This window comes from Limulus polyphemus, unplaced genomic scaffold (assembly GCF_000517525.1).
Source record: "Limulus polyphemus unplaced genomic scaffold, Limulus_polyphemus-2.1.2 Scaffold3980, whole genome shotgun sequence".
Taxonomy (NCBI): domain Eukaryota; kingdom Metazoa; phylum Arthropoda; class Merostomata; order Xiphosura; family Limulidae; genus Limulus; species Limulus polyphemus.
Window position 1 is genome coordinate 73,797 of NW_013669590.1, and position 18,648 is coordinate 92,444.

Here is an 18,648-nt window from a genome sequence, read left to right on the forward strand (position 1 = left end):
TAAATTTGGATTGAACAAACTTGTATGTTTCACTAAAACCTTACCACATTGTGTTCAGATACACACAGTAAATTTGGATTGAACAAACTTGTACGTTTCACTAAAACCTTACCACATTGTGTTCAGATACACACAGTAAATTTGGATTGAACAAACTTGTACGTTTCACTAAAACCTTACCACATTGTGTTCAGATACACACAGTAAATTTGGATTGAACAAACTTGTACGTTTCACTAAAACCTAACCACATTGTGTTCAGATACACACGGTAAATTTGGATTGAACAAACTTGTATACGTTTCACTAAAACCTTACCACATTGTGTTCAGATACACACAGTAAATTTGGATTGAACAAACTTGTACGTTTCACTAGAAACAGTTGATTTCCGTAATCTACACAAGAGTCTTTTTAATGATAAAATTAAAGTCTTTCACCAACGGTTTTAAGGTCATTTAATAATTCTGGTAAATAACTTTCTATGAAAATATCACTGACAAAAATTACCAATGTTTCATATTAACTTGGTAACACATCGTCAAACAAAAACAGGGAATTCCAACAGATGATAACCTTCAGTCCACAAACTTATATTTATTGAGAGTAAAATTTTTATACATTACAAACCCTGCTAAGACAGGATATAGTAAAGCTTTCATCTAAACACTGTGGGAGTTTAGGTTAAAACGTATTTCGTTCCACGAAGGCGGTCAGAAACTTCTGTTTCTCTTCACCCCACTACGTGATTTAATATTAAGTGGTGTCTAACTTTGAAAATTTTCGATTATCGTGAGTGAAAGGAATTTTAATATTATTATATGAGATTAGGAGAAGTTGTGAGGAAATAAGATGAAGGAAAGATAGTTTCTTGAAGACTGTACTGTTGTTTCTTGGGGCGTGGCCTTACTAAAGCTTTCCACACCAGCCCCACTTGTAGGACACACGAAAGCTTTCCACACCTGCCCCACTTGTAGGACACACTAAAGCTTTTCACACCTGCCCCGCTTATAGATGTATTGACAATATTCTAATACCAAATTATCAAGTTTTCTGGACAGTTTTACAAATTTAGCCACCAGAGGTCACCTATAAAAAAAAAGCTCTTCCACTACAAAAATTAAACTATCTATGTTTAGATATCATTAATTGCACTTATCATTCCCAAGTACAAGTACTCCAAACAAGATGTTTACTAGTAGCTTGGTAGATACAATCATATTTTAGAGCTTATTAACTAACTTATATTTTTCATGATTGAGGTTTCTCATTATGAAACAAATAAAATTCACTCAGTTCTTGCTACAGACTATGGGTTTAGAAGTTTTGGAAGGTTATCACAGTCTATTAAAAAACTTCGACATCAACACTTTGATTACTTGCAATATTGAATGAAGTAAAATTAAACATTTTTAGTGTATTGACCACCATTGTTTATAACAACCATTAGTTGTATACAGTTAATATAAGTTTAACATTACAACAGTAGTTCAGCTAGTTTTTATATTGACTTTGTCGTGTTATACCTCATGTATTTGTACATACAATGTATTATTTCTATAAAACTTCAATATTTCTAGGAGCTCATAGTCACCTCACGAATAAGGGAAGAGGTGAATATATTAAGACTGGTGGTAAGTTTTAGATTCAGTTCAGCATATTATTTTCTTATTTCATTTAACATTGTTACATTATACTGGTAAATTCGGCTGTTATTATTGTTTTTGTTTATTTTATTTATTGTATTATAAGTTGGTTTTGCCATGGAAAGTTAACGCATACAACCTAACGTACCTTCAATTGTCACAAAATCTCCTAAGCTACCCTAACCTCATGAAATTTTACCGGGTTAGAGCCTAAAATATCGTTAAAACAAGAGAACCGTCTTTGTTATGGCAAAGCTACCGAGGCCTATCCGCCACTAATTTTAAACTGAAGATTAGCGGGAAAGCAACAGACAGGTAGCGCCCAATACCAACATTTTTTTTTCCTTACTGCTGTTATTTTAATAGATTATAAAATACCACTAATCGCCTAGGCCTAGTTCCTTCACCAGATCATACTCCGTTTATTATCAATGTGTCAACTTTTGTTTTCGTATCATATATCTAGCAAATCGTTCAGTTAGTGTTGACAGGTTTTCTTGGTAATAAACAATTTAAAAATCTTCTGCTACCAACTGTTTATACAGTAGAAGTACAAATCAGGTCAATTTTTAATAATTAAATACTTGCTTTGTTAATTATTTGTACGTTTTTTTTTTCCTTACCAATGTACCATTTTAATTTAAAACAGGTGCTAATAAAAACAATTTAGTAAGTTTCTAAAATTCACATTTCTTTTACTAAAATTGTTATACGGTGTCTTTCATTACGAACAGAATATTGTAAAATTATTAATTTATGGGTACATACTTAATTATTACCATTACAACGTGGCTCGTTTTCCAACATTTTGCTGGAAAACTTTTTTTTCTTTCTTACTTAAGTAAATGGAACTCTTTTTGTCAACACGGAGGGGGTACGCATTGTTTTTGGGATCCAAGGGGATACGACAAGTGTCTCTTCTCTCTGCATAGGAGAATAAGCCCGAAAGACCTGCCAGAAAAAAAACGAATGGAATAAAAAAAAAAAAAGTTACATTTTGCTATATTTAGTGTCTTTTAAAGACTCTTGACGTAGCACTTATTATTGTCTGTATCCCAATATAACTTCATGAAATTAATGCGATGTTACTGGGCTTTATAAGTTTGATATAATCCGCAACACTGCTAAATAGTTTTACACCACTATCCTCTATCGGGGAGTTTCGAAGAATTTCCAATATAACGCAATGAATTTTTGTGGCAATAATAATAATGTGTAGTGTAGACATTATCTCATAGGTGTTCAAAAGTTCTTGAAAAGTTTATGTTTGTTTGTTTGTTACGGATTTCGCGCAAAGCTACACGAGGGTTATCTGCGCTAGCCATCCCTAATTTGGCAGTGTAAGACTAGAGGGAAGGGCAGCTAGTCATCACCACCCACCGCCAACTCTTGGGCTACTCTTTTACCAACGAATAGTGGGATTGACCGTCACATTATAATGCCCACACGGCTGATAGGGCGAGCATGTTTAGTGTGACAGAGATTCGAACCCGCGACCCACGGATTGCGAGTCGAGCGCCCTAACCACCTGGCCAGGCTGGGCCCAAAGTTTTTATGCATAGAAACACTTAGCGACTTACGTTGCTCACTACACTATTAACCCCATAAAACGTTTAAAAAAAATTCGGTGATGCTAGAACAGTGTACCATGATCTTACAAATTTCTGTCCTTCGTTTTGGGACTGGTAACCTTGAAAGATCATAGTTCTTCTCCTTATTGAGTGATTTTACGTTGTTCTGCCCGTTATTATAATAAAACTGATCAAAATATTTCGTAAAATCACTTATTTTCTATGTAAAATACAAAGTGGTCTCCTAGCGGTAATCAGTAGAATTAATTGCTATATTGGCGGTATTTTTCTTTACATTTTGTTGTGTAACTTGTATGTTATAAGGGTCCCTGTAACCAACAAATTCACACGGACACATAAATAACTTTGTGAATAAATAGTTTCAAAAAATGTGTTTTAAAAAAGTCATTGAAGTAACTTACTATCGGTAACTTCTAGTCAACAAGAAGCGTCAAATAATGAAGCGATTTCACACGGTATAGTCGAAAACTAAAAACACTCGTGTAATTCTTAAAATTATATAATAAGTTTTAGTTTAAGTAATTTTTTTACCTTTCTGAAATTCTTTTTCTGTCGCTTGGTTGAGAAAACATCACCTAACATTTTCCAATGCATTTTCGACCGTTCCACTAAGCCTTTTTGGATGTTTGCGTAGTAATTCTCCAAGATTTTGTTGATCTGAAAAACATAATATTTCTTGTACGAGGAAAATAATAATAATAAATGCTCAACAAACACATTAACGTGTTAATTTTGATAACTTATTGTAATCTATGATAACGTGCGATTAAATTCGGGCAAATAATAAAAATTACGTCGAGAAACGAATGAACTCGGGTGAATATTTTTTAAATTAAAGACGCCAATTTTGAACGTTTTTATCACCAGATGGCAGAGATTCACACGTGCTTCACCTTATTTTTCGTGTCTGGAAAGTCACTGATTATAAATCGGTCCTGATGAGTTTCTTTCAACTCCATTCTGTCACATTTTAGAAAAGGCAAGGGGACCCACCCTCGTTCAACCTTGTAAGAAGTCCGTAACGAAGAATAATTTGAAAGTGGTTTAAACTGACTCCGATTATTACCTTTGGTAGATTTTGCTTGAAGTTGATACTCTGAAAATTAAATTTTAAAAAGTTCCAAATACATCATTTAAAGTCAAATAACAACAGCTAAACAATCCAAAACAATGCCTTCTATACGATTTAGATGCAACATATGATAATGATGATTGGTTACCGGTATCTAAAAGTTTTCTTAATTTAACTTTTCGTTCCACCTTGCTTTCGTACTATTGTCAAGCGATAAAAATCCTACGTTTGTTTACTGGAACTTACTTAAAGACAATCAATTATAAACGTTTCATTTACCTACATATCGGATGTTTTATTTCAGAAAACAAATGCATGTCTAATGTCAAAGTTTTTTTTTTAAATGAGTTAATAATTTATCAGTGTTTCTAGTCAAGTACTTAATTTCTGTGATTATTTTTGCATATACGAGTGCTTTTCCTTCTGACATTAATGTGGCGCCATCTAGTTGTAAACGTTCGTATCATATAATTCTTCTCGTCTATCGTACAACCACGATGGTACAACCAAATAGTAGAACAACGGATAAAAACGTAAAGAACTGTTATCAAGAAACGAACTTGAAGATCAAAAATGGAAAGTGAAGTTCGCCGAGGTAAAATAACATACGGTTAACCTCATAGTGAGGTCCACTAAAAGGAAATAACACGCTATTAACATCATAGTGAGGTTCACTAAAAAAAAATAACACGCTATTTACCTCAGATGGTGTTTACTGAAGAAAAGAAAACGCTATAAACCACTGAGGAAAAAGAATACGCTATTAACCTCCGAGGAAAAAGAACACCTCATTATCGATCGGGAAAACGTTAAAATAATTCCCGCCAAGTAAGAAAAAAAAAAAGATAGATTCTAAAATACAGCTACACGAATATCGTTTTAGTGTTGATGTTACAAGTAACTGTTGTCTAACTATGACTGTGGTAGGATTTATCTAGTGTAACACACGGATGCATTCTCTATCCGTTACCGACAATCTAGTGTAACATCAGTTAAGCCTATTCTTTAAAAAGGATGAATCTGTTAGTTACCTAAACACGTTTAAGCCTAACACGAATATTTTTGTACATTTTTTAAAAGATCTAATAGTCCAGATTTATTGCTTATTTGTTTAAACATCAAAAGTGTTTCGACTACACTCTACTTACCCCTTTTTTTAATAAGTTTTGAAACTAGAAGAAGATCGGGTAGTTTTGCCAGAACACTTCCGCTGTCTTCCATCGTCTTAATGAAAGACTGTATGGTAAGTAAATATAATAACTGTACAATTAAGAAACAAAGATTTATGAGCAGGTAAAGAAATAGATTAGAAGTTTAAAAAAAACAAAGAAACGGTTTAAGAAATAATTAGACACGGAACGCAGCTGCAGTGTGATTATAAACACATACATACATACACACTGGAAATAAAACGTATGCTGTTTTGTACGACTTATTTTTTTCAAGTTTTGATAAACTTACGTAACCTTTAGCCCACCTTTTGTCCTTCTTCCTTTTCTTTAATTTCAACTTTTTCTTTTTTTGGTTGAAATTTTCTTACTTCGGATTTTTTTTCCTTTCCCATTTTCTTTTTATTGCATTTCTTTGGGGATATTTTTCGCGGGCTTTTATTCATGCCCGAAATAAACGGTAGAGGTTGAGCGTAAGGAGATTTTGTGTGTTTGTATTTCTTAGACAGGTTTCTTGTTTTACAGTAAATTTTTCCAAGTTGTTTATCTGACAGCCCTAAACATTTGGCAGAATATTGTGTTAATTTTAAAATAAATATATCGTCTGTACTTAGTATTTGCATATAACCTATTCTACAGAACACAAGATTAAAAAATATTTTGAGTAAGTGTAAAAATCATGAGCAGGCCTTTTACAATTAGGCCTCTGGAAAGGGTCGTTTTGGGATGTTGTGTAGGCAGTAAATTTGAGTTCATGAGAAATTTTGATAATTTTATGAATGATCAGGGCTGAATAAAATTTTTTAAACTGATTTATTTAATAGTTTTAGTTTAGTTTAGAGGTTGGTACAGCAGAGATGGACCAATAGGTCCCTTGTTGTACCTAAACGTTATGTTTTATCGACTATTTATGTCGAAGTTGTATTTTATAAGACAGGTGTAAAGATAAAAGACACTAAGCTATTTTTACGAATCAAACATACTCTGGTATCTGTATTCGAAACAATTAAGATTTCTTGTCTATTTCTTAATTATTTAACTAATCCTTATTAAAATTGTAATCTGTAATATTATTACTGCTATTATTTTTAGAATGTGGGCACTAATATTATTTTAAACTCTGTATAATTTAAAACATTTATATGAAAAGTATTTTTACAACATATTTTCCAGGTTATAAACAGTTTGTTTGTTTTTGAATTTCGCGCAAAGCTACACGAGGACTATCTGCGCTAACCGTCCCTAATTTAGCAGTGAAAGACTAGAAGAAAGGCAGCTAATCATCATCACCCACCGCCAACTCTTGGGCTACTCTTTTACCAACGAATAATCCCATTAGAACCAAACTATCATAATATCGTTTTGTAACACGAACCTAATAAAGAGATTGTCTGTTGTTAAGCACAAATCTACACAATGGGGTCTCTATGCTGTGCCAATCATGGGTATCAAAACCCGTATTTTATGGGTGCGAGTCCTCAGACTTACCGCCGAGCTACTGAAGGACTAATGAAGCTAACAGTTAAAAAAAAAAAAACGTATCCAAATACTGTAGGTGGATGAAGCTTGTCACACTTTTCAATATTTAAAACGTTTTAAATGTTATACTCTTATAACCTGTGACCTTTATCTCCCTAATGTTATACCTGTATTCTTCCCACCATGGGTATCGAAACCTGATTTTTTGCGTTATAATCCCTCATACTTTCCGTAAAGTCACCGTTATTAAATATGCGACGAATTTTATCTCCCTCCCCCCTAAACACAAGCTTTGTATTCATAACCATAATTTTCACGAGGATGTGTCCCACACAGTTTTTCTCAATAACCCCCCCCCCCCACACACACACACACATATATATTTTTGAAATATATATTAGATAAAATTATGTTTTGATATTCGAGCTATATAAAAAGAAAAAAAAAGGTTTTTGTTTGAATATTCCCACAAATCTAGACATCTGCAGTCTCTAATTTTGAGGTGATAAAAACTACAGAGACAACTAGTCGTTTATTAGAATATACCTCGTAAAAACAGTAAAATGTTTTAAAATAATTACAGGAATAAATGATAACACCAAGAAGTAACTAAATTCTTTCTGAACTCATGAAGTAATACGATGAATACACGTTTAGAATTATACTTTGGTAACACAAGAAAATATGAAATAGAGGTCTTAATACAACGTGTTCTAAAATAAAAGTTTAAATACTAATGCAAAACCTTAATACTAGAAAATTTGATTAATACTACACGTTACAATAATACAATGTAATAATAACAAGGATAAATGTAAAACATGTATTTATATATTACAAGTTTGTTTATAGTTAAGCACAAAGCTTCACAATGGGATATCCATAGTGTGCACACCACGAGTATCGAAACCCGGTTTCTTGCGTTAGACAAACTGCCGTTTGTATATTACAAGTGTGGAAAAAAACTTTGAAACAATGTTTTTTTAATAATTAATTAAATCAATGTTTCGTTCACCAGCCAAGTGAATTTCACTTTTTAATTTAACCAAATAATGTCCAGTTATGAAACCTTGTAAACTTCAATGATAATTCAACTGTCTGTCAGTAGTCTGTTGTCCGATTTACTTGGTGTAACCGACCATCTGTATTCAACGAGGACAGAGAATACAGATTTAATTCATTTAAACTTTAGACCAAACAATGACTAAATCAGGAAATACGTCTCGTCACGAGCTCCATATTTCGTGCACTAACACATCTCTAAAGATGTACCACGCTCTTATTTTTGTTTTCTGAAATCCGAGTTTTTGGTTGATTATGGGATTCCAGGTAATTAGTTATACATTTCATAACATAAAACACAGTAATAAACCTCTTTATAGGTTAATTTTTTGAAATAAGATATTTGTTGTTTACCTTGGAGGCGTTGAGAAACGGTATAATGTTTTAATACGTGAGGTTTAGACTTATTTTTATTTTTGTAGTGACGTTCGATATCATCCAAAGAAAAGCGAAAAGTGAACTCGGCAATCGCAGAATATAAAACCATTTGTCTTCGTTATTATTCATGTAGGCCTAAGTCGAAGATTTTAGTCGTCAGTCTTAACAAACAGTTCGTTATTATTCACGTAGGCCTAAGTCGAAGATTTAAGCTTTCGCTATTTTATAATGAAGAGTAAAACGACAGTAAATCAAATTAAATATATTTATTTTTATTGTGCATTTAGAAGTTATTGAATTATCAAATGTAACTTACGAACTTCCTGTGTTTATATTATATACTATAGACGAGGGTAGTTAGCACATGAACGAAGGTAGAACGAGTTGTTTTTTTCTATAGCTACTCAGTATGCACATGCCCTCGTGCCACTGTCGGCAAATTAAAAAATGAGGACATGATACTTTGAAACCTTTGAGAAATAGAGGAGGACGTTTTCCTCCCAAACTTTCGGGTTCTTGAAAGTTGAAATGTAACTTTATAAACAAAATAATTTCAAATCAAAATGTGTTTTAACTAATACCTAACTTTTCTCTTGTTAGTAGATCCGGTATTTCTGGAGGCTGTACGTTGTCGTTTGTACACGAGGAGTCGAAGATTTTAGTCGTCAGTCTTAACTTAGGCCTATATGAATAATAACGTACTGTTTGTTAAGACTGGCGACTAAAATCTTCGACTTAGGCCTACATGAATAATAAAGTACTGTTTGTTAAGACTGACGGCACTTTTCTGGAAATATATATGAATATTATCCATGAAAACTTTTCAAGTACGACAGTCTAATACTACGGAAGGTATGCACCATAGACTACGTACAGGATTACGTTAAATCTCTTGCTAATAGTTGCTCATGACAAACCAGGAATTTTATACCCCCCACCCTTCCACAAAATGTCACGGTCCAAAAGAGGAAGGTATACTAAGAAACGAAGGGAGGGAGGGAAGATTGATAAAGAAATGTATAATATTAATACTACATTTCAATAAATCGAGTTGAAATGTATATATATATATATATATTATACAAATATTATATTTAGCAATACGTAATTTCTACTGTTATTATTATCAGGCATAACGCAATTTACATAATTTGATCAAAACATTTTTCACCTCATTATCATTCTGCCTTAAGTCAATAAGTGAAACAAACACAATAACTTCTACTGTGTTGAGTAATTCGTGTATCGATAATCAGAACGAGAAAGTCAAAACAGAATAGTTAAATAAATTATGGTTATAATACGAATAGCTATACTTACCCGTCTCTAAAGTTGCTTTATAGCGATCTGTTGAACATAATGCATACAAGAACTCGTTAAAGTCCATGACTCCACTTTTGTCTTTAACTTCTTTGAGAACAATTTCAACTTCAGACCTAGTAATGTTGGGATCAAGGTCTTGCAACAATGTGACGATTTCATCCACATCGATAGAGCTTATGGTGTTTTTTTTCAAGAGTTTGAACAACTCCCACAAGCGCGCCATCTATTGGGAAAATACGAACAGAATATTATACAGACTTTTGAATATAAATAAACTAAATATCAGTATCTAAATAAGTAACTAACCCAGGAGTTGCAATACTTAACCTGGTGTTGGTCGAGATCTTGGTACCATTCTGGCCTCTGGGGCTCGACAGCCGCATTTGACAACTTTCTGGCAATCGGGTTATCCAGAGAGGTTGATTGAGCTATATAGGAATGATATAATGTAGTTGTATAAGGTTGTCTATGAACAAATTATATATATATAGAGAGAGAGAGAGAGAAAAAAAAACAAACAGATTTATCAGCATATAATCCCTAATTTTGAACTGATAGTAGAGGGCAGACCGAATAGTGGGTTTTGGCTGCCATTCTTACAGCACAGTTGTGCGGCAATGGGACGGGAAAATGAACCCCGGGTTAACAGTCCAGGCATACTAACCACTAGGCTACACCCCGCCATGCGCTAAATGAAGTTGTTGGTGTTATGTTTCTAGTAATCGACAATAATAGAAAAATGAAACCAGCATTAAGTTGTGCCTAATGTATACTGATACTACTTCAATATTTATTTACTTAGTACGGTAGGTAAAATAAATATATTTACTTCCATAGTGATCTTTACGATCAAAATCAAACTGCTCCCCCCCTTTTTTTTCGATAGAAATTAATCCCGTATCGCTTATAATTTTGAATATTTTTTCTTTCACCCATTAAAGTAATTTACATTTTAAAATGTTATTAAGTAATGCTGAACTGGAAAGAGTATTGGAAGTGTATAAGTTAGATTAAAATTTAAAAAACCAAGTCTAGGATTACAAGCCAAAAATACCATTATGGTCATCAAAAATATATTGCCATAACAGAATGAATATCCTGTATATTGAAAGTGTTAATTGATACTTTTTTTCACGTTTAACATTACATTTCACTCGTGAATTAATACTCACTTAGTGACGAACGTCGACTCGGTGACGTTGAACTGTAACCACAAGAGTTAGACGAACTTGACTGTTTTACCTGGGGATGAAATTAAATTCCCAAGATTATGTTTCCCCCTTTTTTTATAGATTTTTTTCAGTAGGGAATTCATGGTTCGTATCAAGCATCAAGAGGTTAAAAATTGTTTTAAAATCAGATCTTAGTACCGACTCACGTACAGAGCTTATCTTGAAGTGTTTCTCTGTTTATAGTTTAAAATCAGATCTTAGTACTGACTCACGTATAGAGCTTATCTTGAAGTGTTTCTCTGTTTATAGTTTAAAATCAGATCTTAGTACTGACTCACGTATAGAGCTTATCTTGAAGTGTTTCTCTGTTTATAGTTTAAAATCAGATCTTAGTACTGACTCACGTACAGAGATTATGTTGAATTGTTTGTTTGTTTATAGTTTAAAATCAGATCTTAGTACTGACTCACGTACAGAGCTTATCTTGAAGTGTTTGTTTGTTTACAGTTAAGCACAAAACTACATACAGGGCTATCTGTGTTCTGCCCCCCACAGGTATCGAAAGCCGGTTTCTAGCGTTGTAAGTGCGCAGACTGGTGGGTATATTAAAGTGAAAGGTAACTGTTGCGTCATCGAGGTCACGTGACTGGTGTGGCGCCACATATTTTCTAGAACTATCCTGTACCTTGGCGAATGCTCTAGTAGTTACTAGATATAGGATAGTCTGGTATATAAAAGAGGGTAACAACGTGACGGGGGATAATGTGTGTGTAGATAGTGAGTAATTGAACTGCAGTCAGAAGTATTGTTGACGATCGTTGATATAGCGTTTGTTATAGGCCGACTGTTGAAAATAAGTGTATCGTAAAGTTGTATTCGGAAAGAATAAACCAGTTTTATTAAGTAAGGATTTGTGTCGCTAAAGTTTCGTCGGAACGAAGGTACGGAAAGTTAATAAACAAACGGAGACGTAACATAACTATGTTCTAATTTCGATATAAATGTTGATTATAAAAACGTAAATCAAGGGATAAAGTTAGTCATGAATTGTTTTAGAGGCGATACTTAATACTGTAAATTATAATAATTTGTTTGTTATGTTACATATAAAATGAATCCGCACAACGTTGAGGAGATAAATAAAATCACTGTAAAAACACAACGCCGAAACAGAAACAAATATATTTTATCTTGTGATATTTTCTATTTCATTGTTGTGTTATTACAGTGATTTCATTTTACTACATGCAATTATAACTTAGTACTAGTGGTACGATTTTTACAGATATGAGTATTAGCTATGCTACTGAATTAGGTCTAAAATCACGAGATGGAACGTCTATTTCCATATTCGTCCTGTAAAGAAAGGATGTTAACTTTAAATATAATGACATAAATATTTTCACGAGTTCACGTCTGATGTAGATATTGCAATATTCATATAAAGTCCGAAAAACTCGAAAACTTTCAGAATTGGATCCATAAATAATCTAATAATAATATGTTTAAGCAATTGCTGAATTAGAACGGTACAAGGCTTAACTAAGCCTAGATTGTGTAAAATAAGGCCTATGTTACAGCATCATCATGAGGGCCTACTTCACATTCTGATACTTTAATAAGAAATTCACCTACCTTGCAAACTACTGAGCTATTTTCCTTGTATTGTAAACACTAAAGAGGAGGAAAAAAAAAAATACTCCTTCTGATCAACTTCGTTATGAGCGTTTTTTTGCCCTCATAAAATACCTGGCAAGTAACTATCTTATTTTCAGTTCGCGTCGGTTAGTTACAATTTTACACACTGCAATCTAAAATAGATACAGTGGTACCTCAATTATATTACTGTAAGCATAATTTCAACTTGTATTACAATTTATAGCTTTTACAGTAAGTAAGACTAGTTTTTAGAACAGCTACACGTTTCAATCACTGGTGCGATCATTATCAATCAGTAAGTAAACTCAAAACGAAACTATAAAATTTCAACTTGCTTGACTCGAACTAGATACATATATGCATCGGTAGTTGAAGTTCACGCTACTTAAGTGTGCCTTAACTTATGACTTTTATCAACCAACTTCAAGACAAAAATCCAGAAGTATTTCTGTCATTTATTACAAATGTTAATGCTCTATTGGCAACATCATACACTGTTTAATAAGTAGTAGTCTAATTTTTTAATTTCGTACTATCTTGTGTTTTTTACTATCCCGAGTCTGCGACATTATTTACTATACACAAAATGTGATATTTTTTTGAGATCCTGACAATTATATCTACAGTTTCATTTCGTGTACAAAAACATTTATGAAACTTAAATTTGATACTTTATCTAATGCCCGAAAATATGTTGCTTCAGTTCAACCAATGACAGAGCTACTAACATTCACGCATCTGGGCCTTTTCTCACGTTCACACGCATTAATAAAAAATTTCACGTTTTGGTCAAATGAGCAGATTTCTATAACGCATTGTGGTCAAATTCAGCATCACATTGATCCAGGAAATGCACAAGACTACACCATTTTGCTTCGTTCAATAAAAAAATTTCTGGAGAAGCATACCCCAAAAATCCCTTACCTTCCACGCTCGCAGTACTTAACCGCGAGCGAAAATCTTACTTTTTCAAAAGTCTCAAACATATTCCTAAACGTTGACAGCCCTACATATTACAATGAGATCGTTGACAGACGGCAGTATTTTTCTAAGACTAAGAATTCTGTCTTTGTAAAGAATAATAAATACAAGGAGTTTATCACTCTTGACATAAAAAACAAACATCTTGTGCCTGAAAAGTGTCTGTGGCCGAAACTCTGCAAAATAACAATATCCATCTTAAGTAATGAGAGAAGATACTATATTATTATGATAATAACTGTTAAAAGTTGTATACTACTTATGATGCTTTATGAAATTCCTAAAAGACTTGTAAATCTACGTATATATATATGTTTCAATATAGCAGTAAATCTAAAAATATTTCTTTTTATATAAAGTTGTAAATCATTTTTACCTTAGAATTTTTAGGGCTTATATTCTTTACTGAGTTAGCCATTTTAGAATGGATACAGTTTAGATGCGCCACCTTCACCGAGAGCCTTAGTAACAACGCTTTTTACAATAAAGTAACATCAATTCCATTGTTAGCACAAGAATGTGTTTTATGCTAACCGTTATTTGTTGCAGATGGAAAACTGAAAAGGTTCAAATATAATTGGTAAAATATGGTTTAAAATCGACGTTTTGACCAATGTTATTTAGGCTTAATAGATACAAGTGTTATGACGATAAAAATAAGACTATAAAACACGTGTAAACTGTAGATGTTTTTTTTTTTTTTGGTTGCCATATTCCTCTTCATTTGTCCATTTTGGATTCAAAATTACAGTTGTGACTTGTGGGAGACAAAAGATGGATCTGAAAGCTATTTCTAAACGCCTCTGATTTTAAATCCCAAATGCCCGGCATATCCAGGTGGTTAAGGCGCTCGACTCGCAATCTGAGGGCTGCGGGTTCGAATCCCTGTCCCACCAAACATGCTCGTTATAATGTGACAATCAATCCCACTATTCGTTGGTAAAAGAGTAGCCCAAGAGTTAGTGGTGGGTGGTGATGACTAGCTGCCTTCCCTCTAGTCTTACACTGCTAAATTATGGACGGCTAGCACAGATAGCTCTCGTGTAGCTTTGCACAAAATTCAAACCAAACCATTAAATCCGAAATAGAAAAATTAAAACGAATGTGAAAAAAGAATAAAATATGTGCATTTTATGTAATTTATTGTTAACAATTTTGGGGCCTATTTGTTCTAATGTTTTGTTAGCTTTTGGCGTTTAAATCGTAACTTTGAAGAATATAAGACGGATAAGAATTGGAATAAAACTAATACTCGAACACGGAAATGTAGTCTTTGTCTACAATGGAGATAAACAATATATTTTCCAATCTTTCAGTCGTACACCGTTATCAGGTTCTAATTTTAGTATGAATTAAACATGCGAGCTTGTCGTAAATTCTCATTTTAAACTAAGTATTGTTTAAAATATAAGCCTATTTTTTTATACTTTAATACTAGAAATAAACGACCTTATAACACCAAATAGTTGACATTCGACGTTTCGCTTTACAGTTTCTGCAAGAGCTTTCCACTAAAACATAAACCGTAACCGACACTAGAGAAATTAAATAATATTTTTTATATTAAAAAGTATTGTTATAAATGTTACAAGTTAAATACATAACAAATAATAATAATGCCTAGTTATATATTTTGTACTCTGACATATAAAATAGCATAGGAAAGCTGAGATTTTCATATTTTAATGGAGGAAGGGTCATTATATATACATAACCCTTGTCTGTATTAAGTTTAAGTTATTTGTACCTGATGAAGATTACACCGGTCTTTTGGTAAAGGATCGTGGTTATTTAAATAACGATAAGCTGGAGCGTTTTTTTGTTGGTTCCATGTTTTTCTAGGCGTTCATATGTTCACTGACACAGTTATGTAGGGGTCGCCCTGTTTCACTGATGTACTACGGCTCTCCGCATGATTGTTTTAGGCTGTACATTTTTCTACACTTCCGTTAACTCTGCCAAAACAGGAGTTTCTTCACTGTTTTTTCAGTGCCCGAATAAGTCTGATTAGAAGTGTTAATTGTTTTATTACTTATATTGTCACTGATGTACGACATGACTAGCTTTACTTTTGTTGTTCATTTGGTACTACTGATGGTTGTTGTTATTGTGTGTTGAAAATAGAAGTTAAATAATTACATTAACTATAGTTTTACTATTAAGTAGGTAACTTGTTTTTATCTAAAGATCAACCTAGTAATGAATATAATATTATACTTATAACTAATCAAATAAATTAAAAATGAAAGATACTTTTTTACGTTCTTACTGATAAAGATTAGAGTGTTTAATTATTTGGGTACTCCTCTGTTAATGATATTTTAAATCTTAAACTCAATAACATCTCACGAGGTTCAGCCAGCTTAACAGATGTTGGTCCATATACTAAGTTTGTAATGATAAAATTATAACAACAAATCTGGTTATTTATTGTAAACTTTCTAACCAATTTGTTAATGAAAGTGATATTAAAGAAATAGTTGTTAGCTACAAGTACTGCCGTGGATTAAATGTACCTTTAAAACCGTAACATCAGTACAAGAAAAACTTTCCACAATCCTTCATAAAATGACATGACCAATGAGAATCCAGTAAACGGTTCCAGCAGTGTAACTTTAGAGGAACCCGACATCTGGGATAAACTGTTATATGTTACTGTCTAAGGTAAAAAAAACTAAAATGACTTATGACCAATGTGAATCCAGTAAACGGTTCCAGCAGTGTAACTTTAGAGAAACCCGAGATCTGAGATAAACTGTTACATGTTACTGACTAGGTAAAAAAAACTAAAATGACTTATGACCTATGAGAATCCATTAATTGGTTCCAGCAGTGTAACTTTAGAGGAACCCGACATCTGGGATAAACTGTTACATGTTACTGTCTAGGTAAAAAAAAACTAAAATGACTTATGACCAATGAGGATCCATTAATTGGTTCCAGCAGTGTAACTTTAGAGGAACCCGAGATCTGGGATAAACTTGTCTAGATGTGAAGTCAGTAGTAGGATATTAACAACAGTATTGCCAAAAACTAATCTTTATGAAGATTCAAAATAATAAATAAAAAGAACATTTAAATCATACAACAGATAGACAGAATAATGGTACTCTAATTAATTAACACATTCTTTAGTTTTAGGAACATAAATAATAACAGTCTGTTCATTTCTTTGTTTTACAGCATTTTTTATTCAGATCATCATATATTTACAAAAGGAAAGTAACAAAAATAATGAAAATATTCAAAAATTCCTATAAATTAATTTTATCTTTTTAAATAAGATTACTACAAACCAATGGTTATTTTTTATTTCATTCATCAGTTATATTACTTTGATTATTTCCAACCAGTGTGTGTGTGTGTTGCTGGCTTTTACCAAATAGTTTGGAAATACTCTCAGATCTGTAGAAAATGGGGTGAAAAAGCTCGATCTAACCCTCTCTTGAATGTTACCAGTTCTGCTTTCCTTACATAGATCCAGGGGTTCAAAAAGCTCGATCTAACCCTCTCTTGAATCTTACTAGTTCTGCTTTCCTTACATAGATCCAGGGGTTAAAATGGGGTGAAAAAAGTCTGGAATGGCATTGTGCCTCTTCAGGATTCATGCTCTTCTCCTGAATGGACCACACTGTGATCCATGCTGCTACCACAAAACAGACTTCCACCTCTTTCAAAATCACAGTTTGACCACTGTGTAGATCTGCTTTAAACCCATTTTTAAAAGTTTACAAGACATCGATAGCAAATGTTTGTTTAAAACTTGTTTTTACAGTTTCAAGTGTTTAGAAGTCAATATTGGTTGATAAACACAACTTCTGTTAACAACATATACTACACTGTATTGCCGTTTAAAGCATTACTACCATATTCAGTTCCACCCTCAACTCACTTGCCCTCAGGTTTGATACGCTAAACATGACCTTACTTCATCTACCTTATAAAAAACACTACATTAAATCAAGAGTTTGGTATTTTTTTCACATACGTACACACTGTACCCAATGATTTCGGAACCATTGCATCAGTTATTTGTCAAGAATAAATATTCATTATTTTGTATCTAAAGGTATCTACGAAAAAGATATACAAGTTGTCCCAAGAATTGTTAATTTAAAGTTTATTTATATATATCTTTTGGTCCTCACAACTTCTGACCTATAACGTTTAAGTTAATCTTAACCATTATAAATACTAAAGATATTCCAGTGATACTGTAAAATGATAAAAAAAAACCTTCATCAGCCTAACCCTGAATAGAGCTCCATAAGTTCTTCAGTTTTTTTATGGCTGTACACAAAAGGTTGACAGGAAGTAAACTTAAAAACAGTGTTTCATAATTTACCAAATGATTTAAAACACCCCTAATGTTAACGTTTGTCTTGATAATAAGGAATCACCATAGCAAAGCCTCAATATTTGGGGGGGGGGGTGGCATGACTGAATTTTACTGCCAAAATGAGTGTTATCATGTTAAGAACACACAGTTTTTATCTTTTTGCTTTATTTACATAGTATATTCAAGTGATCCAATCAGGAATTTTACCTCCTTTTGCCAGACATTTTGATGAATTTCTCTTGGCATTTTCTTGTTTGCCCAAAAATTCATCACCACAAGAAATGATTTATTTTTCTCCCAAAATTTCCTAGAAGAGTGATAAAATTTTGTGAACAGACAGTTGTTGGATTTGTGCTGATAAAGGAAATATCGAGGAGGTGTAGTAGCACTCTCTTGTTACATCCCTGCTCGATGAATCTGTATGGTCTTGGTTTTAACACAAGTCATGGTTGGATAAAACAAACCATACTTTCTTCAATTATTCTGACATAAAAGTTAATCAAGTTTAAGTACCGACAGTACACCTTTATAATGGTATTCAAGACTTATGTAGATGACTACATTAAAAGAAAAGGACAGCAGCTACTCCATGAAACACCTGGGTAGCAGCAGCTACTCCATGAAACACCTGGGTAGCAGCAGCAGCTACTCCATGAAACACCTGGGTAGCAGCAGCTACTGTATGAAATACCTGGGTAGCAGCAGCAGCTACTGTATGAAACACCTGGGTAGCAGCAGCTACTCCATGAAACACCTGGATAGCAGCAGCAGCTACT